At 30.7% G+C, this 25,835-nt stretch overlaps 1 protein-coding gene across 1 annotated transcript in view; it reads left to right on the forward strand.

Moving 5' to 3' along the window:
* Nucleotides 1-25,835, forward strand: part of LOC135129213 (homeobox protein abdominal-A homolog) — a 408,569-nt gene that overhangs the window by 72,793 nt on the left and 309,941 nt on the right. The gene's annotated exons all lie outside the window — the stretch shown is intronic.

Genomic DNA, 25,835 nt, shown 5'->3' on the forward strand with positions numbered 1-25,835 from the left:
CTCAATATCTGAGTTGAAATTACAGCAATATTCTTAAGTGATTTTTTTTCTTATTAAAATGAAATCGCATATTTGAAACCGTTTGTTAGTACCTATTGTTAATACATTCTTAATTTGACACATAAAATTAAAAAAATTAAAGCTAAAAACAAAACTGATGGTACCTCAAAAGTTATGCTTTTACAAAAACAATTATATCTCAAAAAAGCACACATTTATGAACTAGCTTACCGGTTTGTAGGGTTTTGGTGAGATTTTATTAGCTAAATAATGCTTATAGTGTTGAAATAATAATGCTTATAATAAAAGAAAAACATTATTTCAGTTATTTATGGAAGTTTTGGAACGCGGTTTTCAGCTTACAAAACTTTAAAAATCGTATCAGATATATTTTCGACTTTATTTGTTGAAATCGAAATATAGTAAAACTAAACGTTTGGCAGCTTCTGCAACACAGGATTTTTTTTACTGTGTATTTTTTCTAACAAAAAAGTCGACTATATATTTGCCACCAATTCAGTAGTTTTGTAAGCTAAAATCAGTGTTGAAAACCGTGTTCCGAAATTTCTTAAGATTGAGATGATTTTGAAAAATACGTTATGCAATCATTTCACTAAAATAAAAAAAATGGTCGAAGGTTATTCCCTCGCCTCTGAAGTACACTAACATATCCAGCTTTTTCGAAAAATTTATAAAATTTGATTCTGCGAATTTTATTTTTTCTGAGAAACTATAAAAATTTACATAAAGATGTGTAATGTTCTAATTGTGTGTTTTAAGTCACCTACAATGAAAAATTTCTAAACAAGCTCGGATTTTTTTTTTTTTTTATTTTTTGATTCATCATTTTATTTAGTATTTTTCATATTTACATCAAGAAGTTGTGACAGCTTGGAATTTTTGATGTGACCACTTAACAATCATTACGGTTGATAGCACAACTTTACACAAACTTGACCTGATTATTGAACTATAATTTTACTAAATACTCCAATTTGTTGCACCAAGAGCGATCCGCAAAAGCAAAAATATAGCCAATTACATCAACCAGATCTCATTACACACTTTATTTGCTGTTGAATCTAAAAAAATTGTCAAAGGAAATGGTTGATTTTTTCTAGATTAATGACCGCGTATTAATTTTACGTTGGTTTTAGTTCCACCATTGTCTTTAAGCGAATTCGTCTCACAATCAGGCGCAATGAGACGCTACAACACCGCAGCAACTAAGGTGACTGTATATTGTTTTAAGATAACAAATAAATAAAAATATCAAGAAGGTTAAGAGCATATAATGGTTACAGCTACACTTGGTTATTGTTGTTACTTTTGAATGGCAAATGTTTATTTGTTTTCTGCATAAATGCAATTATTGCAATATACAGAAACTCTATTTAGTTATCACCTCAGAAAGCTTCCATATGTGTGAGTAGTAGGTAAGCATAATAGATTCTTTGAATTTGCCGCTGGTGAACCGGCTTAAACAAAACGTTAATAATGTTTCATTTTTATATAAAGAAAATTTTCTTTGGAATATAGTTTAGAATGTTTATATTTTTTTCTGTGTCTCATAACTTAGAGATCGTTTTTTATACTACATACCTATATATATATTTTTAAAATAAGTTGAATTTGTAGCAAACCAAGCATTATATAGGTACGCTAATATTATTGTTGATAGGTAGGTAATAGTGAAAACAACTGAAAACAATTTGAAAATGGTGGAAGTTATATTACAATCAATATAGGTTTATTTTTTTAGTTAGATTATTTATAACATTTATAACTAAACATCATCTAGGAGTCGTAACTTTCCTTATTTGCTGCAACTGTTTTATGAGTTTTTGTTATGAAAACCTGATGGTGCAATTTTTAACGTGAAAAAAACCTCTGTACTTAAAATAACCAAAAATAATTAAATACAAGCAAATTGCAGAATGCTGGTTCTAAAAACCGCTCCTGACATTTTCATCCAATTTACCCTGTTACCCAGCAGTTGTCAACAGACGTTTAGGATTACAACAGGCGCTATTAAGTGAAGCATCCCTTCATAATTACAACCATTGACATTCCTTTGAACATTACGAAAAGTTCGCCTCTTCGAAACGATCTTATCGAAAACAGCAGCAAAACAATATAATTTTTGAATCTGCATTTTATTATTACAGATTACAATAATTTACGACACTGCTACGAAATTCCATACAGAGCCAGCGTTTCTATCTCAAAGTTCCGTATAAATGAAATTCTTCGCCTGATACCTACCTCTTATTTACAAAGTTTTATACGAGCAAAGATAAAACGAAATCACTATAGTATAAGTACCTAATCTCGTTAGCTGTTCGATAGAATTATAAGAAATCTAGATATCAACTCTCCGCAGTTTCCAGACCTCGAGCATGACCTACATGATGATAACATTGCAAGAATAACGCAGAGAAGGAGTAAAGATAGAGCGTACCAATTTCTGGGGAATTTATTGACAAAATACGGGGATTGAGGTGAGATGAGAGGAAAAAATGAGAAACGGAGGAATTGGGACATCAATTTTGGAGTAGGGACCGGAACTCTCTTTAATAAATGATTAAAGATGCTACAGACATATCATTTTTGATCATGACACTTTTACTTTCCTTGAATTATAAAAAGGTAACGAAGTTAATCAATATCGACACAAATTGAGTATTCTTATCGTGCGTTTTATCACTATTTATAACTTCATTCATGAAGAAAAAGGATCATGTTTTGGTTGAAATTCGACATAGTTATTACTGATAAAATATATTATTTAATGTTACTACAACTATTGTGATAAGATAGAATTAATTTCAACCAGAAAAAGATTGTTTATTGTATAGTTATTAATAATAATTGGTATAACTTGACGACATTTTGCTTCTTTTTCTCACCGTCACTGAGAGAATCTGCTGCTAATCTAAGCTTACAACAAACATAACAGAAACATAAAACAATTTTGCGGATGAAATGACGCCTTTATGGAATGTACAGGCGTTATAATTGTCACTGTACCAACATAATGAAAGAGCAATGACTGATTTTTAGAAATCCGAATGTCTTTGTTAAGCTGCAGTCCGGTGTACATAATTGTCAGTTAATACGTGTTTTTTAGAACTACTGTATATGCAAATATACCTCTACAACTTTTTTTTGTATAAAACGTAATTTAGATTAAAAAGTTGAATAATCTATTATCGGTTGATTTTTTTCTGCAAATATAAATATTTACGAACCATTGCACATGGCGTAGTATTCCCTCTATTGCTGCACACTAAGAAACAAGAGCATGTAAAATAATAAAATAATTATTGGTATAAAATGTGCTTAACATGTTTTTTCTCTGTTTTGTGTCTTGTTATATGAAATAACGAGCGTTCAAATAAAAACGACCTCAAGTTGGCTTTGGAAATGTGAACGAATCATTCACTAAGCCCCAGTGGCGGCTCGTGACCTTTTGAAATGAGGGGACTCAATTTGATTGATGAGTTAAATATGAAGATATAGAACAGGTTGTTATTACCAATTAATAGACGAAATTGTGTGACGGAAATAAATACAAAAGTATATCCAATAAAAGTAAAAAATGATTTCTCCACATACCTTTTTGCCTTCGGTTAAAATTTTAAGTTCATGGCATCTAAAAGTTTATTTTGAACAGTTTTAGGCGTTCCTTTAAAAACTGTTGCTTCTTTCAAATGATTTGATAAAGCAGAGTTCAATTCAGCTGTAAAATCAATCAGACCTCGAAATATAGGTACCTGAATTTTGCGATTCCCTACTTTCGTCATGTCCACGTAAAGCAAGTTCAAACACTCCACAAAATTGTATGCACATTATCAATCGGCGTAATATATCGCGATTTTTGTAGAGCCTTTCGTTATGTGCCCAAATATTATTAATATAGGCGGTGTGTAGTTGTTTCCGAATGTCTGTATTACCGAGAAGATTATCCAAGAATATTTATCATACGTGTTAGCGCAGAATGAAAATTAAAACCCGCGATAGTAACTCAATCCTGCCGAGCACGGTCAGAATGGGACCTCAGTCCGGTTCTATCAGCCGACTACGACGTGTGGTTTCCATGGCAACGGTGTAAACAAAACGTGTAAATCAGCCATGATTCCGGTCTGTGTGCTCAGGTTTTATCAGCAATAACATACCATGTATCCAAGACACACATATTTAGATGTAAGTGGATGTAAGTTTTGATACATTTTATACAAGTGGGGCGAGATAAAAAAAAATAGTTTTGAAAATTAAGTATAACACAAATTTCCGGATAATTTTTTAAATTTTGAAAATTATTATTTTACTATGTCCAGTGTGTTTGTAGACGTTGTAATTGGGGGCACGTGCCCTTGTGCCCCCGTGGCACCAGCCGCCCCTGCTAAGCTCTAAATTTCACATTTACAAAGCCAGCTTGAGGTCGTTTTTATTTGAACGCTCGTTATTATTTTAAGGTATAAAATACCTAATTCCTTCCTTTTCATATAGGAGTAGATAAGATTAATTTTTTTGTTTATGTTGCTAAGTTCCCCGTTATTAAAGAAACTTGTATATTGATAAACACAGAGTGTCGTAAAAACATCTGTTAAAAAAATAGTTTTTTAAAATTCTGAAAAATGTGTTCTGTTGACAGCCTAACTTCGTCGCTTTTTTTCACTTTTTCGTCAGAAATGTTAGCTATTTTACTCATCTAACAGTGAATACGTGGGAGGTAGATCTTAGAAAATTTTAACGATTTTGAATTAAAAAATCTGTACAGTTATTAACGTTTCAAAGATTAGATGTGCAAGATTATTATTTTTTTTAGTTTAATTAGAAAATGTCTTCGCATATTTATGTGCTGATAAAACTAGTAGAATTTTTCCAAGTCGAATTTATGAGATATGCTCATAATGTTGTATATTTCTTATAAATGTTGACTATTTTTATTTTTTGAGAGCTCAGTGCAAGCTTTTGTGATTCTGGTTTTACACATGTTTATTTAATTGTTTTCGAATTCAATTAAGAGTTTACTAAATTAATAGTCAGTTAACATTGGTCACTGTGGTCCTATGTTTACAGGTAAGTAGGTATTTATTTAATGTTATATATAGTCACAAGTTTAATTCTCATCTAGTGCTTTCTTGGTTGTATTCTCATATGTACCATATGTTTTAAACAAAAGCCCCGATCCTTAGCTGTCCTACATTTCTGAGTACAGCATATGTCAAATTAAATCGTTTTAGCTATTCTACAACCTGATTTGAAAAATTAATTGTTAACACTCTTTTGTTTTTGACTACAACATTTAACTTTTTTTAATGACATCCTATATTTTTTAGAGATTCTTCTAAATACTTTTTTTCTGAATTCGCTCATGCTTCGTAATGTTACATTTTACAAAAAAGTTATGCAAAAATTGGTTTAATGTTTCTGTCAAGATGGCTGTAATGAATTTATTACCACAATAATTATTTGCGTCTACAAATGTGGTTCTTCATGACAAAATTCTTCTTACCAATTAAAATTTTATTTAATTTATTCTCAATTTTAAATACGTCAACAAAAGTTGCAAAAACTTTTACATAAATAATAATTGAACACAAAATTTTATTGCAAATATTAAATTATTAATGTTTCAAAATCTTAAAATACGATACATTAAGGAAATCAGAAAAAAAATGTCTACAAGAATCTCTTAATAAATATAATATAATTGTATCATTCATTAATTGTCGTAGACAAACATCAAAAAGCGTTAAAATTAATTTTTCAAATCAGGTCGTAGTATATTTAAAACAATTTTTAATCATCTCTGTAGCCAACATTTTAGTTACAGAAATCTGGTGAACGGCCACTTTCATATTGTTTCGTCGTTTCATGACTTATAGTGTAGGAAAAAATAGGTCCCTCTGTGTCAATTTTTATTAGATACCTATAGGTAGATAATCTTTGAAAAAACTGGACCGATTGTTGTCAAAATTCAGATGCATGTGAAGAATATCGTGTTGATGGTAAAGCTCTAACCCAAATTTGTTTGATCATCCCCACCAATGATGACGTAACCTCAAAATGTTGCATAGTCTATGCTATTCAAATTTTATAAAGTAACATACTCCGCAATAGTAGATTTTTTGAAAAATAAAATTTATATCAACATTTTACAATTTAACTTTGTAACTGTAAAATCAAATGCTCTGAATTGTTAATTAAAATTCTAAAAAATTAAGTTGGAAGCCAAGATAACTAAGTAATAAACGAAGAAAAATTAAAATAGAAACAGTTGACACAACTGAAAATGAACAGCTTTCTACTTACAACTTCGAATAAGTAGAAATTTTCAAATACTTACTAAAGAGAACAATTAAAGCTAGAAACCGTGCATTATGCACAAATAAAAAAAAAATGAAGAAAAGAAAAGTAGAAACACAAAGATGAAATATACATATATAAGACCAATAGTAATGTATGTCGCAAGTACCTTAACGACACCGAAAGAAGAACATTTGAGAATTTTCGAAAAGAATATCATCCGGAAAAAAGCAAACCAAAACTAAAATGAATGGAACAGGCGGAAGATGATTTAAGAAAAATTGATATACCTACGAGAAATGAGAAAGATGGTAAAAGACAGAAAGAAGTGGAGAAAAATAGTAGATAAACACACCAGAAATTTTAAAGAGGAGAAACAAAAAAAGAAATTGAATCCCAAGAAGGGATCTTCAAGCGAAAACCGGTGCAACTTCCACGGGAAAGTATAGCTTGTGTATAAGTACTTAGGACTCGATATGAAAAAAGTTTTGTGTAATATTTGCCAGGTGTTTCATGTAGCGGATATAGGATTTACGGACACAACAAATAGGTACGTGGTGACCACGTCGACATTTTGTTCCTAAGACTTCAGACGCCGGGGATGTTCTGTCTTAAGTAACTTTAGGTCAATTTTTTCTAGCTTGTCACATATTTTATGCATATATATGTATATGTAAATATTAAGCCACTTACGTAGAGAACCAAATAGCTATTTGTCCTTACATGATAGTGTTGTATATCGCAGTCTTTAAAAGCTGGATATGAAACTCTTTTTTTTAATTTAAAACCTTTGTTCGAAGATACTCAGATACGTGTTCTAAATCATTAATGCTGCTCATGTTGTTCATTTCGTTTATAAAAATTAAGAATAATAAATTAAGCGTTTTTGTTGCTTTTTTCAGTGTTTTTATCAAAACTAGAGTACGATATTCATGTTGAAAGTGATTTATTTTGTTCGCTTACAAAAAAAAAAAACGAAAGTTTATTAACCGCTAGACTAGAGCAGTATTTATAAAAAATAGCATGTTTTTTTCATCAACTGGTGTTTTATTTAAGAGTACAAAATTAACATCGTCAGACCTTAGATTAGATAAATGTAAAGTTTGATATAGTTTAGGAAATATCGTTGTACAAAATTTGTATTGTATAACATTTTATTGACAATAATGAAACGGCCAGGAGACGGCCAGTACTACATTAACAAGAGACATTTACAACATAAAGTTGTCGCGTGGCGGTAATCCGCAGATGTTAGAAAGCAGAATAATCCTGGTCCGGACAGGGACCATCGTTACTCACGAACGAAAATGCCCATTATTTTATCAGTACACTACCTGCTAAATGTTCTCCAACAAATTCGGGTGAACTAGTGTAAGCCATAAATATTTCTTACCATTGTACTACTTACTGTCCGCCTGGTTATTGTCAATAAAATTTTATAGGATACAACAATATTTCCTAAACTGTACCAATAATTATTTTATTTCGAATTTATGAAATGTATGTAATTAAGAAAAAAACCTTTCTGAAGTATAGATAATATATATATATTTAATTATTAATTCGTCAAACAAAAAAATCACCATGCCACGAAAAAGTATTAAAATATAACTCCATTGAAAAAACGACATTTCGGCAACTAATGTTCTCAGTTTTTCAATAGCTAAAGCTGGGGCAAGGAAAAACGTGTACTTATTCAAAAACAGAATTCGTGGTTAAAGATTTAAAGTTGCGTCAGTCGACATAATATATTCATATATGTGTCGTGTGGATATATCTTCAGTACCTACCATTAAATCATTAACTAAAAATTGGCACACAAAAAAAAACTGATATAAATAGAGACAATGAAAGGTTAGTTGATTTGTTGAGGAAATTTTATGTAATTATGACTGATTTCGGATATTTTTCCCTAACCTTCAACGATAGAATTTTGAACTTTTTGAATTATAGTTCCATTGTATATGTGGTGTCAAAGTATAACTAGACAAAATTAAAATTAATTCACAGTCATTACATTACATTACCATTACATTCCGTATATTGTGTCACGTTAAAAAAAAATGTACCTATTCTTATGATGTAAAAAAAGTGGAGGCGGCAGCGTGTAGGTGGTAAGTCCCACAACACATTTGTTCCTAATTTTTTATATTTAATTTTTTATATTACTCAACTTGCCATTAAACCTAACTTAATAATAAACGTGAAAAAAATTGAGGGAGACTCAAGAGACACCCAATACAAGGAACATACAATTTACATTTGTTTCAAAATTTAAAGTAGAGTAAAAGCGGGAAATGTGGAACAGCATCACCAGTTTGAATGTTTGAATTATTTTGAAAAGCAAACAGGGCCACATGAAGGTGGATGCTTCAAACAATACTGTGTTAGCTAGGTGTAATTTTGATAGGCATGCACTGAAATAAAAACCCATGGCGTCATGGTTTTAAACAACGGGAAAAAGTGTTTTATGGTGGTATTGGAGTTTTAAAGCAAGTCTCAGAAAGCTTTTCTTGTGAGGTTACGTACAACTTTTTTGGAAACTACCGTACTTATAGTAGGAATCCTAAGATAATAAATAATGACGTGCTGAAACCAATGTTTTCAGTGCAGAAGGTTTAAACTTCTTTCCATAAAAGTTTTTATTAAACATGTGTAGAAGGATTATCTATGTGTGTGCGTATGGTAACCTGGAATGTCCCCCATCCTGATAGTTTCCTTTAATAAGCATTACTGATTTTTTAGAGTTATCTAGGCAAAAATGTCTAACATAAATGTGGGAGAACCACAGATGTAAATAATATGAAGATGGTAACCTGTCTGTAATACAAGAAGCAAAAGGATTTTTTTCTAACTACTTCAAGATGTTTTCACGTTTCACGAGCATCATTATTTTGATACTGAGAGCATAAGAAAACTTGCAGTTAAATGAAGAGAAAACCAATGGGAAAAAAGCCTATTAACTCCCTAGTTGAAAATAGTTTGATTCAACAGTTTTTAAGTATGGATAAAAAATTCTTTGGATTAACGAGAAGCCATGTTCATCTCTGTTTTTCATTTGATAAGACGTGCAACAGTTTTATTAGCTAGCTTCATGTTCTTTTATTTACAATAAAGATTTTACCTATCTAAAGCATCTGTAAGATACCGTGTTCCACGTTACCATTCCCCAAAATTCTACAGAATTTTTTCGACACAACTCTTTTGTGGCTCAATATAAAAAAAATTAGAGATGCGTACCACACTACTTTTAGTTTTTTTTTTAGCCAAAAACCAAATATTAGCCTTCATTCGCTCTCTAGACTGAACTTTAATTTCTTTTTAACTAACTTAAACTAATTAAACTAAGTACTTATATTAAAATTACTTACTTAGTTGTTGTGCTTCAGAATTAAAGAAAATTCTGTTAAAGTGTTAGAGATCTATTGTAGGTATTGAAACAACCAGGATTCACTCAAATAATGTAAGCGATAAACTTAAAAAATTTGTTACAACTGTTTTATGATGTTAGTACTGTAGCCTTAAGGGGGTGGTATAATATGAGACAAATTTATTCAATATTACATTCATCTACCCACAGGTCATTCTTCCTTTCAATTACTTGTTGCAGCAACATAGTAGGGTGTTGCAAATGATTATTGTTTTTATAAAAAAAAACTTATAATTTACCTTACATTCGCTTTACATAATTATAGACATAACAGCGTCATAAATAATTTTCTGAATCCTTATCTGGCATTCTTCAAATGATTTTTAAACAGTTTAGAATGCAAAACCACAAGAAAATTATGAAAAATATGTGATTGTGCAAATTTCGATTATGAAAAAACACATTAAAAAAAAAGTATAGGTAAGTAGGCATGCATATAAAGTTTAACAAAACTCGCTAGTTGTAGTAATTATTTTTAGTGCTACGAATATTTAAATTAATTTTAATAAAAATAAAAGAAACAATTTTGTTTAACATTCCATCAAGAAGTAATTTAATTTTCCAGCACTGATTATGTCATTGGTGCAGAATTAAGAATTTCAATAAAATAATAAATAGATACATATTAAAAGATTTCATAAAAAAAATGTAGAGAATTTTTACTGAAATTGAACACTAGATTGGAGCTTCTAACAATACTGTATATATTATACTCATTAGTTCTAATCTAAATTCTTGTGGAAACAATATTTATAAGAAGCAAACAAAGGGGGATAAAGATCTACAATTTAAAATCACTAATTAATTATATATTTTAATTAACAGTTCTAATAATTATAGACAAACATTATGAATATATTTTATTATTATTTTTAATAAGGCCGTTACTAACAGTTAACATTAAAAAATACATTTGTTTACTTCTTATAGGTAAATATTACGTTTGATTGCAGTGATGATATTAAAATATACTTACCTACCTAAATTTTTTATTATACTTACCTACAGCTAATTTTCTCCAAGATTAATCCCGCTAATATTTAAATGTTTGAATAAAATTTTATAAAGCAATTACTGCAGTAATAGGTTTAGATCGAACTTTAATGTACTTTAAATTCTTTTGTAAAGAACAAAAATAAAAAGTTAATTTCGGTCGTTTTTAAATCTTATTTTTTATAATGTTAGACCATAATACTCTATCCATTTAGCACCATTTGTAAACAACTAGAAAATTTTGATTCATTTCCTTCTCTTTATATTTTTTTTTAGTTTTAGTTCCAGGAAAAACTACCTACGACATCGGTTAAAAAATATTGCCCGAAAGAAATTTATCACTGACTATCTTTCTTTTACAAATGAACGTGCCCAACGTCGTGTAACAGGTGTACATATACACAAACACTTGACTCTCGCCTTTATTTATTTATTTAAACGCAATAAAATATGTCGCACACGTTTAAATTTGAAAGGTCCCTCCAGCTCAAAACGCATGCTCTGTTGGCAAAATTCCGACTCCCACACTTTATCGACTGGCTGAAGTTTCACTTCCAGCCGATAGAGGTAACGACTCATTCAAAATAAAACTTAATGTTGAAAGGAAATTTTTTATTAATGAACGAAGCACGTGGGTCATCTGAGACTGATGGGTATGCATTTCCGCGATTATTGTTTAATTTTCGGCATGACAATTATTTTACTAGTAATTAAAAAAAAAATAACAAGGAATGTTTTGCCAAAGGATAAATCTTAATTGTGGACGATATAAAGAGAAGGAAACTGCATGGAAGAACGATGTGATTTTTGTATAGAGCAGTTCAAATCTATTTCATCTACTTGAGAATTCCGCACGGGCGCCACTTAACCTAAACCTATCATTTGGAAAAAATGCAAGATTGATGGGGTGTCTCCCTTCCACGGCACCCCAATGGTGTGAAAGCGATGCTTTCCATCCTTTATTAGTCAGACTCTTTTACATTACCTGTTTTCTGATTGGAGCCACTTAGTCCATGGCCAACTACCTTCGGCTCTTAAATTATGACGTTTGACACTTTTGAGCGGTAGCCATCATGGACCGATGGGTGTGCCAACTGTGTCTTTATCCTCAATTAAATATTACTAATTCTCCCTATTAATATCGTCAAGCCTCAATAGATGGAGGCAGCGGTTGGTTTTTGAGTGTGAAGGACAGAAGGAAAACACAGTAAGAGAGGTAATTTTTATTGATACAAATTACATCGATGACGTGAAAATGACAACACTGTAAAATGTTTATGGTCGTAAATTTAGGTTAGTTGCGTTTGAAATTGCTCTTTATGGTGTTCGAGTGACATTGATAGAGTAAGAAATTAATCGAAAACCACTAAAATAACAGTTCTGGGTTACAATAGAAGCAATCATAACGGCTTGGCAATAAATGGTTTTATCACGGTTTTTTTAATTGTGGGTACGATTAAACCGATTGTTCCTACACAGCTACACAATGAACAATTTCCACGCTTGTTTAAACCTGACTCAATATAAATCACTTATCAAATCATTGATAAGGATTAAGGCTTATAATAATTTCAAAAACGTATAAAACAGGGAACATTGGTCTTTTTCCGTAGTACGTTGCTGTTTGCTTCAGAGAAAAGTACTTTGTGACCTGCGGACAATGTTGTGTGGGGTAAGCTCAGCATTTGACGTTTTCTCAACTATTTGTTATTTCATAAATACGACGGTTTTATTTTACACCATGTGTACTTTCGAAAATTGAATTCGACTGTTACGCTGTCATACGGGACTCGAACGATAAAACTTTGTCGACGGTTCGGATTCAATGTTTGGCAATTTTGTTTAATCTGTGTTATGTGGAGCAGAACGTGCCAATTCAATTAAAAAAATCCATAGTGTTTACACGACCGTTTTTAGTGAAAGAAAGTGAGTTTGTACAATCACGCCGAAAACATCCCGTTTACCTTCACAAAAATGTTGCAGTGTGGTCTAAAATTATTTAAAGTAAATAAATGACTGCCAAAACGGAAAGCAGATGGTAATTTTTTTTAGACATAATCTTCTAGTGTTTTTAACGCGTAGGTGTGTATATAATGAGACCTCGATCTCGTTATTGTTTCTGCGCCTTAACAATCATTAAATTCTTATCAGCACAGCGATAAGACGACATGTTCCGCTCATCGACTTTCTAATTATTTTTCTTATCAGTGTAGCTGATTTTCTCATTTTAGATAAAGAAAATGGTCGGTTATAGTTTTCGTAGCGTGGGATTTTTTAATTATAATCAAAGGAAGCTTCAGTATTGAAATTCATTTTAATAAAAACTCTTTATTAAATTGTTTTGAAGATCTAATTGCGTATATTTATAAAACTCACTACAATATATGTAATAACTACTAATTAGTAATTATGTTTATACTATAACAATAATTGGTTACATAATTATTGTATTTTGTAAGAGGTTGTCTAGGAAATGAAGAATGAATGAATAAAATCCACTACAGATGAATATGCAACCACTATTAAAATTCTTGTACGATTCTAGTATGTCCAACACTAATTTTATCACACATATTTGCACATGAATGGATATCGTAACTTTTGTCTTCGAGCTATAACAACGGTGATCTTTAAAAACAAAATTAATATATTGATCAAATCATAATAAGACTGTATACTGATGTTGCTTCATATTTTATATAGCTATGAATGAAGTCATTATTCAATAATAATTTTAGACAAATTTACAAATAAAATTTTTAAATCGTTTTTTTTTTAATTCTATTTATTTTTATTATTTTTTGATGATATAATACTTAGAAATCCATAAATACGTTTGTTTTAAACACTTACTAAACGAAAAACATTTTACAATAAGCATGAAAACATAAAATGTAAACAGAATTAATTTTGAAGAAGCAAATATAACATTTAGAAATAAGTACAACCAAATCACATCGCATTTGTATACGTTTTAAACCATTGCGTGGTGGTCAATGACTATCAGCTTACTGGTAACATTAAAGTCACGAATCGCTGTACACAACAGGAATTACAGGATAATACAAAGCTTTGGCTACACGGGATAGACAGCAACTCGGTAAATTGATTTTTTTCATCATCTCTTTTCAACATCAAATTAATAAAATTTTAATGAAACTCCACTACCAACTCAAACACTACCTTACCTCCAGAAAAGTTTCTTTTAAATTTTGTTTATTTGTTATTTTTAAGCACCAAACGACACGCCGGCGCTTACGCGAATTAATACAAATAAATCACCTCTGCTTTCTTTCAAATAACATAAACACCTAATTTCTAAGTGTTCTAGTTTCATAAATGATACAGTTAGGTATGTCATGAGATACAGAATAAATAATCTGAGAATTTTATTCTTTATTTCTGCTTCCGCATGAAATCTGGCGAAACATTCTTTTTGTACGAATTTCAGCGTACTAACATTTACGAAACACAATATCTGGAATACTGCAGGGTTTGTGCTTGCACCAGAATTATGTTTAGAGACAATAGAATCTTTCATTTTAGAAAGGTCGACTCCCTTTGGTATCGTTTTAGGCCCTATTTACCGGAACCGCCAAATTGTTTTCCTTCCCGATTTCTGAAGTGCTCGTTTCGACACGAATTTATTTACAAATTTGAGGGAATGAGGTTAATTGGATCTCCTTGCGGTGCGGTGGAGAAAAAACGTTCATTAAATCATCGATGACTCAATTACAATTAATTAATTTTAACAATAGAGTAAACAAGGAATTTATTGTCTCTACGGTAATAATAATTAACATAAATTCCACATTAGCATCAATATTAAAGTTTCTCCCTACTTGAGCTCCCGCAAATCCTTAGCTACTCACTAACTAATTAATTAATTATAATTAAATAAACGAAATAGCGACATAACGGAAGCCATTAGCATCCAACTTTTATTATCCTCACAGAAACAAATTCATTAAACTATCTCGTTAATCGAATGTAAAATGAGTGATTATTCCTTTGACGTCCGTTCGTCCAAGTTGGGCATCTTTTGGCGGCATCCCAACCGTTTCTCGAGTTCTCTTCTTCATAATCCCGTAAATAATTCATCCTTGCACAAGAACCAACGGCATTCCATATTCACAACAGTGCTAAAACCGAAATCGAGAAAGCGACAGACCCTTTCAAGCCATATTTTTTTCCCTGACCAAACAAAACAGCATGCGTTTCTTTTCTTGCTGCTTTCAGTTTATGACGTTTTTATGCTGCTCCGGTACCGTTATCTTATCGCTTAGTACAGTAATTAAGGTTCTAAAACGATTTTCTTGCTCGTGTTGTTCGAATTATTTATTCCATCGGTGTCTTTGTTTTTCGTTAAATACTAATGTTGATTTATGGTGTCAGGTTTGAATTCAGAATTATTTATAATGAGGGGAGTTAATTAATGGCTGCTAATATGGAATAATTGCGTGAATTATCATGTAAATTAGCTGTTTATTAGGTCGTGATAAATATACAGACAGGTTGAGATTGATTTCATTCATGCATAATGCGGTAAAGGTTGGAGTCAGTCGTTTCTGAAATTTAGTTATATTTGGATAAGAATTTTCGTTTTTGTGTTATTTTAACGGTTATGACTCCACATTATTTCTACTTTTTTAAATCTGATCCGGGTTGAATAAATTAAGAGGAGGATCCAACAGCAAATTTTAGATCAAACAATTTGCACCGAAACCGACGATTTTTGAAACATCAAACGATGATTAGGTAATTATAAAAATAATTTCGAAATTAGGTGTTCTTAATTTTTGTAATAAGTAATATAGGTATATATCAGCATTTTTATCATACAAAAACATTATTCATTAATAACACTGGTCAACAAAATTTAATTTTTTCTCTCTAACTTTGACATAATTGTAATGTTTTCGTTTAATTTGTCTCTGTGTTTGTAACAAAGAGCATAAATCTTATAACTTAGCTCAATTAAAAAAAATATGCATATTTGATGTTAGAAACACAAAATCAGGTAAAACAATTTAATTTTTGTATCTTTAACGGCAAAAAGTGTAGTATTAACAAAAGAACAACCATAAATAAGAAAAAAACAACGAATGTAGTTAAAAAAATGAAAAAAACAAAAGAAACAGCTAAGACCGACGTTTTTTCGGTTGCCTCCTATAGATTTCATTGGAGATCTCTCACTTGATGGTCCCGCAGTATTCTGCGAGCATTTAGGTGTTCCATCGATCTTGGTAACGTTTTTCTATCGACAAAATGCCCAGATGGAAGCGTTCTCCATGTTGGTCACTCACGTCGTCACAATTTTTGGGGAAAAAAACAAAGTGCGAATGCATAAAATGCACTTTTAAGAATATGTTAATTTTAAATTTTTTATATGATGATAACATGTTTTGTACTTACTAAACGTAGTTTTCTTATTGTTTCCCAAGAAGTTTGTAGCAATTTGACAACAAAAAAATACACCTTATAGAAAGTTTCCTATTGCTTAATAGTACGATTTTTGTATTTTTCAAAGGATAATATTTTAAGATTACTTTTAAATGAGAGCTAAGTTTTGGTTTAGCCCCTTATAATATCATTTAAAATTGCTAATTAAATAATAATTAACTGCTATAATAAAAGTTAGAGCTTAGCTGTTGACCAGTGTAATGTATTGTCTTGAAATTTACTAATTATTCTTCATCAAAATTAGTAGTTTGAATATACGTAATTCAAAAATTATTTCCAAAAAATTAAAGGACGGATACATTTTTAATTTTTATTTAACTTGGATATTTTCTAAAATAATGTCATGTGGATTTTGGAAACAGTAAGATTCAAATTTATCATACTTTTTTTTTAATTCATTCTTATCATTGAACGGTCACATAGTTTTAAATACAGAAGATAGTCACCTATTAATATTTATTATTGTAATTTGAAAAAAGCATCTGCCATCTCTCCTGTATGTTGTTCCAATTTTGTTCAGTAGATAATTTAGCGAAACTACTGCCTGATAGCTGTGAAATTTTAGGCATACGTTTTCCAATAAGTACAAAACGATAGTCAAAATCTGCGTGTTCATTGTGTACAAAAGATTTGATGACGTTCACAAAATTTTACCACGTAAATTTCACTTACGGTTTTTCTGTGTTCTCATTTAATAGTATATTTAATCTCAGGCAAACGGTTTGTCGTAAAAAATAAAATTTTAAGAATGAAATTTCACAATACTTCTTAAAACCTACATTGTTTTTTTTCAAATTTTGGTAATACATGACACTACTTTTTATAAAACATCAATTAAATTTTTATAGGATGTAGTTCAGCGGCAGAGCGTTTAGCGGTTAACTGTAACTCTTTTTTTTCTAATTTTTCCAAAAATTTCCACTTAAATTTTGCGAAATTCTTAGGATAGAGTAACGTGAACCGTGGTATACATTGTGATACACTTTGATTGTGCTTCTGAGGCAAAGGAACTTCTAACTATATTATATAGGTATTATTAGGTATATTTTCAAGTTGTTGTTTAAAAATCAAATTAGAAACTTAGAATTACATAGATATGTTTCAATTCATTCACACCTATTTATATCAAGATACCTACAAGTATTTTTATTTCTGTGCCACTGTTTTTTCAATAATTAAAGTGAAATTACCTTCGTAGGTGCCCATTTTTTTTAATAAAACTCTAGAAATGAAAATGCAAATTTTGTATTAAAATTAATTAATAAATGTTATTTGATCATCAACAGTTTTCGTGACTACCTTAATTTTTTAGTTATTTTAAAGAAGAATCAATAGACAATAGTGTGCAGGTATAAAATTTTCAATATTCATTCATATCAAGTGAAATCATAAAAAAAAATTAGGGAAAACGATACAACAAAAATTAAAGTCAAAATTTGCAAAATTAGATGAATCTTTTAAGGTTTTTTCCATACAAATTATATTTATTTGACAATAATTTTGACGTAATATGACGTCATTATTATTTTAATAATAAAAACAACAAAGCACTTTTCACCATATGTAAAAATGTTATGGTATGATGTTTTATATATCGACTCTAACAACAACAAAATATGATAGTTTTTTAAAATAAAACGTGACGTAATTACTTTTTCAACTAATAATTGCGAGTATGTATAAAATGTGTAGGTACCTACAATTTTTTTATAAAACAATCGGAGGTCGTAGGGTCGTACACAAATTGGCTAAAGTTGCTGGATTTAAAACAATTTTGATGTTTGATTGGTTTAAATAAAAGAAAGATTTGTGACTGTGTAACAAACATTCGAATTTATTGCAAACTTTTTTAAATGCAAAAATACCGGGTGACTATTAATGATTGAAGCAAATTTTTGGGTTGGCAAGTCTGAATTATTAGCAGCATTATTAGCATGAGTTAATTCACAGTTGTCAATTTTGGCATGAGGGCGCTTAAAAAACTAATCAGAAGATGACAGCTACTGACTTGGGGCCCAAAATTTCAATTTGACATCAGATGCTATCATAAAATTTTAATATGTTGCCAACCTGAGAAAAAAAAATACAAACGTTGATAGTCATGTCCTAAATGCGGTCGATATTTCCCAATTTAAACCGCAATATAGACTCCATTAAAGTACACATTTGGAAGTAAATAATTTTTTTCTTCAGCGATAAACAATTACTCATTATGCATATATCATGTAAGAGTAGCAACGTTTTTTCATAACCTAGCTTTTATGAGTAGTTTTCCTTTGGTTTTTTATTCAACTTTTTTCTGTAATTTTGTTGTTTTAATTTAATCTTAATTATTTTTTCTATGCTATTTTTTAATTCATTTTTTCTGGACTCCTTTGTAAACTATAAATTAAGAAAATTTAAGTGTTTTGCTTTTTCCCTTTGTTTCAAACAATGTAGGAGAATTCATTTTCATTTATATTAAAGACTCGCATTTGCTTTGAATCCGTTATTTAGTCACAACATTAACATTAACGAAATATTTTAGTTAACAACCACACTAAATAATTTAATTAAATATTAACACAAGCATAGTAACATATTTACCACACATAAAAATATGCAAATATTTTAACTAAATATCTGTTATAATAATCTGCATAGGGACTGATTAGAGATGCAAGGGCACGAGATTGTTCCTGGGATGTCGATTGTACTTACAAGTTTAGAAGATAGCTGTGGCACATTAAAACCTATATTGCCAAGGTCTGCACAATCTGTTTTATTAGAAATCAATTTTGCGAGAAAGTTTGCACAGTTAATATACCTCCCTGAGAGGAAACTGACAACATCTGGTAAGCTTGAGTGGTGTTGTACTGGTCCCTTGTTTTCTCTAATAAACATTGAAACATTGTAATTGAGGATGATTCTTGTGGCGAATTTTTTTTGCTAAACCAACGTCCTTATTATAACTATTTTTTTTTCTCTAGATCAAACCCTAGACATTATCTGAATCTATAGCCGCGAATTCTTACAGTGATTCTTCTAACTTTAAGATATGTCTATCTCCTCTTCTAATTGTCGAAAAAATGTTGCTTTTAAATTTTGTTTTATTCCTTAATTTTGTATTTGCCTGCATGTCTTTCTGTTGCTGTAGGGACAATCACTGCATCCTTTTATTTTTGTGATATAGGTATTTGTAGCTCGTTTTGTTTTTCCCTCATTTCATTTTCTATATTCTCCTCCGAAAAAATATTGTAGGCACTATTCTTGCAATCAAAAATAACGGTAACTTAAAATAAACCAGTAAGAGAACAAAAAATCCTCATATAAATTATGCAAAATGTAGAAATACGAGTAGATATAATAATTAGTTTTATTAAAATTTGCTTTTAAATTTTGTACTGATACCTGGAAAACATTATAGACACCTACACTTAAAACGGTGAAATATTTAATTGTTTTTTTTTATTTAACCTCAAAAATTGACCCTATTTTTTAATCGTCTTTAATTCTTCGTAAAACGTTAGGAATTAAAACACCAGTAGGTACAGGGATGGATGACAATATTAGGATAAGTTTTAGTATACTCCAGGCGCGGAACATTACGGTTTTTCCATACTGGCGACTACTCCACGGCCTGGTCGTTTTTCTTTTTTTTAACGCAAAGAACCGCCCAACTACCGACAACGTGTGCAATGTTTTACGGATTTTATTACCGGTCGGGTGTTGGAATCGCCGTCAGTGTGCAAGAGGCCTTACTAGGCAGAAAAATAACACAGTATTTCTTAAAACGTAAGTTCACATTTGTGTAGGTGCTTACGAATGTACAATACTAATAAACTTTGTTAGTACCATTGTTTGATGTGTAAAAACTGTAGGCATGTCAATAAAACTGTTTGAAAAACACCGAACATTGTCTACCATTGTTGTATTTCTTAGTTTCAAATACTGAAATATTAGCCAGGTTAAATGTTTTACACAATCATATCGTGTTCTCATACCATGAACTGTTGACAGAAATATAATAATATTCATAAGTGATAAAATCTGTAATGCTGAGGGGTGCCGCTTCTGTAAGCAAAAGATAAATTTCAGATAAAACATTTTAAACAGAAGTCACTGATCTTTTTATGACTACTAACAAGGTTCTGAAAATCGACTACTTGAACGTTTTGTACTAGAATATTAAACAGACTTTATCAAAGGTGTTTCTGATTACAATTTCATTAAAGTATAAAGTTTTTAAATGTAATTATTCATTTTCAACAATCAGTGACTAACTTTTTACATGAAGATGCTATTAATTTCGAAAGTAATTTATTACTTAATGTGTATGAACAGAGAGTTGACCATGTAGTTAACACAAAACATCTCATTACACATTAGGCCTAGTTTCGCATGAATACCCTAATCAGCTGTTTTAACCTAATGCACTAAATTAAACTGTTTTAGCAAGAACATTTCTACAATTATTATCATGCAAAGGTTAGAAACAAATTACAATCCATCATCCACTAATTAAGATAAGTATAATTGAACAACACGGCATCAGTGTGTCCCCGTGTCACCAACTAACCTAAAATTCTAGTCTACCGAACCTCAAAACTTAAAACTGTCACTTCACATCCACCTGAATGAACCATCGACCCCATTTCATGAAATTTGCATTTTAATCGTCCCAACGATCCTAATACCGCATGGTACCCTCGCCATAATAACTCAGTGCATCCAAGCTCCATTGCATCGATGCAGCCGGTCAGTGCCTGATCTCGATCCGCGTAATTGCTCCCATTTTCCCGTCAAAGCCAAGGTAAAACCGACCACCATCCGGCGTTCCGTAATTGAGGTTGCCCAGAGGTAAGTATAAACGTAGACGAAATAAAAATCGATTCATCTGCATCGCCATTCCATAATTACATGCTCTCTCTTAATTAAAGTCCCCTGCATGCCAAGCCACTAAAGTCTACATTTAAGTGGACACCGATCTACACGTAGACAAACAAGTTGCATTTACCTCGCTCGTTACCAGCCAACAATTAACGAAATGGGCCAAAATGGCGCAGCTGTAAACAAATTTCTTTGTATATGGATCCTGCTGCATTCCTGCTGCGCATGTCACGTGGGCGCGCTGTCCTGCTCCTTTTGCCATGTCGCAGTCATTACTCCGAACCGCCCCATTGCTTCTGTAACATACGAACAAGCTCCAAATTCCTGCAAATAAATGAGTATTTAGGCTAAGACTCGGACGCCTTGAATGCAAATAAACATCGCGTCTTATGAACATCATAATCTTGTATTTATACTTATAAGCCGAGGAGTTACGGCGGCAATTAGTTTACATTCGAGTACCTGTTCGATGCTTAGAGATAAATTCTGGATGTTATCGGTGTCCTCGGATATCGACTAATTATTTTGCCGGTTTATTTGCGCGCTGCACTTGGTAAAATTAACCCAGACGAATCGGAGGGCACGGTGCAGTCGCACTCGAATCAGGGAGGAGAGCTATTATGAAGCGAGGAGTTGGCGGAGTTCGTGTAAAGGCTGAAGTTTCGTAATTAACTCTTTGTTGTCGAGATCAAGAGAACGAGATACAGGAAGAAAGGTTTAAGAAAGATTAATGGAACTTCTAGAACTTTTCTTTTTTTTTTTCAATACAGATCACCACATTTTTAGTTTCCTTGCTTTATTGCTGAAAGATGCATAGTATAAACTAATGGGGCACTTGCGTCCTTTTCTTTTAAATATTACTTAACACAAGTTTTTTGAATAGGCCCACATATCGTTTATGACACTGATTGCTAGAAAGTTGTTGGTATAAGTAATCTCAAAATCCTTAGATCGTGACAGCATTTTCAGAATTCACAATTCTAAAATCCTACTAGGAAAAATATTTATAATCGTAAGCACATTTTCTTTTAAGACATTCTAGGTAATTTATAGTAGGGGGCTAAGGGGCTTTCTTCTTCTTTGGAACAATAAAAAAAGTTGATTTAACTCTTTTGAGAACCTACCCTCATTTTTAATCAGAGAAAATAAGTATGTTATTTTATTATTATATACCTACTTACAGCATGATACTAACCATGATGTTAGTGTGCTCTTAGAATTTCAGTGTGTACAGAGAATTGTACAGATATGTTAAAGCATATTTAATAAACAACCACTTAACAGTTTCACTTCACTTACACCGGTCATAATATTAAAAAAAAAAATTGTTTTTGCTATTTTACTAAAATCTTGTGAAAAAACAATTTCTTTCAACTCTGAAGTCGTATTCCCATGTAACAAATTTTCTGAGTACAAAGAGAAGATATAGAATAAAATAAGCTAACTAAGCAATTAATGTAAAACAAAAAGTCGATAATTTTTACATTTTATTATTATTGGTGTATTCTTCAGCACTTTCATTGATAGACAATATTTTTCACTAGCAGCGGTATTAAGATGCAATAACCGAAGTAATATAGGTACGTACTTTATAAGCTGTTACATGTATAGTTTAAACAACGGTTGAAAAGAGGACATAATTTTTAGTTTATCTCACTGTGTCAAATGAAATTTAATATTACTTTAATTTATTACATTTGTTTATTATTACTACATGGCACACACACATTCCAAATGACATCAAAAAGTTCATCCACAAAATTATAAAAAAAACTCTATTATTTGTGTATATTTTTTCAAAATCAGATGTGTAGTACAGTTATCATAATTGATAAAAACTAAATTAAATATTGTTTGAAATTTTTACGTTTTTACTTCTGTCTTTGTTCCTCTGTTTTGTTTTCTTTTGTTTTCCTATGGGGATTGCCGAAAAGGGTAAATTCCTTCTACATTTTAATACACATTTCTTACATTGATTTTTATTCCAGTCCTAAGGTACAGTCTATTTTCAAATTTTTGTATATCCACAATTTTTTACACTATGTTGTGCTACAATTATATACCTACAGTTTTCTAAATTAACAAAGGTAAAAGAAAGTTCCTTTGAAATGTCAATTAAATCTTACCTATAAAAAATTACCGCAGGAATTAAAAAATGTACATTAAATATATAATACTTACATAAACATATAAACATTATAAATAATAAATATTAGAGACAATTGTCTAACTTAAGTTGTTAACTACCGTATAGTCTACAAAGTGTTTGTCACAAAACTATTAGTTGAATAGTTATTTAAATTAGATATCGTTAAAATTTTTCTAAATATTAGAAATATACCTCTACACCGTAAAGTAGAATGGGATTAAGTAAGTAAATCGACCTGCCTTAATTGCGGTAGGTACATTTCTAATTCGGGACCGAACTGTGGTGCAAAATTTTGTAACTACCGAACTGCGGTAAAAATTCTTAATTAGGGATTAAGCTGCTGATGGGAACAATTATTTAATACCTAAATTCTCAATCAAAAAGTTAATAAAAATTTATAATTAAGATACTTTACCTATTTTCAAATGTATGGTCAGTAAATCAATATGTATATGTAGATGTAGATGTTATTGTTATTCATGTAGTTTTGAAAGACAATTTTTGAAATCGTTCATTAAAGATGTAAACCACATCGTTTTTTGTTTGGGTCTAAAATGGATTTGGTTTTCTTCAATATTTAAATTTATAGCACTAAATGATGTTTCTATTCTTCTTCGAATTCATCCAGTTGCTTTTAGAAAAATGCCAAAAGCACCTGAACCCCTACAGTTCGAGAACGAGCCGCAGTTCGGTCGGAAGTATTCATGTACCTAACTACCTGATATTTGGACAAAATTTGCATCGCACTTTGGATACGACCAAGTAAATATACCTACTAGAAATATACTTACAAAAATGTTAAGCCTAAAATAATTGATCATTAATCATTAAAGTAGATAGGGTTTATTTCTCAGACTATACTTATTATGCATTATTAATTTTGGAAATTTTAGTTTAAAAATTAGAAAATCATTTTATCGCTCACCGTAAAAGTCCCTTATACCTATGTCACCACAGTAGTAGCGTTTGATAAGCGAAGTAAACTGAAACATTTTGGCAATTTTAATTAAAAATTTGAATTAGGGACAGATCAATAATACAATTAAAGTACTTTTAAAATTTAAGGTGAGTGTTTCTCATAGCAACAAATTGTTATAACAATGGTTTAAAGCCAGTTTAATTGTGGAAGAAAGGAACTTAGGGTTTATTATGAAACTTACGCTTAGTTGCATATGTAGTTATTGAAGTTTTTCTTTTAATTAAGTTGTAAACTCTTTTATTGAACTGAAAGCAACCTAGCTGTTTTTGGCCTACTTGCCATATTTAGCACACTTTTTTACACCAAAATTGACATCCAATAATGACATATTTTAACTAATTTTTAGCTCCTAAACACTTAGGTATAATAGTAATCGGCCAGTAACAAAACAACAACTTATTACTTTGGAATTAGAGCAAAACATGTTTAACTTTTGTTTTGATGGAGAATTTAAATGACAGTAAAGTACTGTTTTACAATAAATTTAAAACAAAACGTGATAGTAATACTGTTGGAACGTTATTTTCGTACCCACTAAAACTTGATTGTGAATTGTGAAGTTAAATACAACAATGATATTTTTTAAGCAGATTCTAAATGAGATGTATCAGCAGCAGGTAGAATCCATGCCAGGAACATACTTTTAAAGTTGTCGTCAGAGATTTAAAACTCACATTTCATTACAAAAAGACCTTAAGATTTTAGTGAATGTCAACTAAATAACATTCTGAGTGTAAAGTAGGTATCACATCTATGAAAGAAACATTTCTTCTCTCCCGTTGTTTGGGTCAATCACTGCACATGATACTGAATATTTGAATATTTTATACTTTCCTTTCGACCTACTTACACTGTGTGTGAGTCATAGTAATAGTTATTATTTACAAAACGGAAACATACTTTGGTTGACTACAGGTTTATTAACAATAATGTCGGTTGATAATAGCTATGGTTTTCTTTGTTGATTTTGCAATATGCAGTAAATGTTAACCAATGGAAGAACGAACGTACGATATGGAAAGCAATAAGACTGCATATAAAGATGTCTACGGAATTGTGATTCTAAGGAATGTTGTAAAGAATCCCTACTACGGTAATTATACATGCACGTAGTAAAAAAAAAACATGAAATTTACCATTTCTTAATTTTTGTATTCTTTTTGATATACCTACGCTTCTCTCACTGTTTGGTTTATATTACATCTTTGTTATATGATGGCTTTTTCTTTTATAATTTATAATTTCTTTTATTTCCTATATTTGATTATTGCAATCTCGTCCTCCTATGAGTGTCGGCACCTAATTTGGAAACTACTGTGGCTGTCGGATTACTCAAATATTTTAAATCTATATTTTAGCGTTACCTACTATAAGACTAACCAAAAAATTCTCTCGTATTTACCTCTTTAAATTAATTAATGTCAACCCAAAATTGTATTTAATTTTATTTTATTTTAATTGAAATCTAGGGAACAAAACATTTTTTTCCTAGAAATTTAATAATCGATTCCTTTTTTTGACTTTATGCAGGCGGGTAGTTTTAAAATTAATAAGATTGGCAGAACAAAAATTGCGTAACAAGCATTTTTGGAAATATTAGTATTAACACTGATTTCGTGGTTAGAAAAAATATTGTT

This window comes from Zophobas morio, unplaced genomic scaffold (assembly GCF_036711695.1).
Source record: "Zophobas morio isolate AGI-343-1 ecotype UQ-CSIRO unplaced genomic scaffold, CSIRO_AGI_Zmor_V1 ptg000014l, whole genome shotgun sequence".
NCBI lineage: Eukaryota > Metazoa > Arthropoda > Insecta > Coleoptera > Tenebrionidae > Zophobas > Zophobas morio.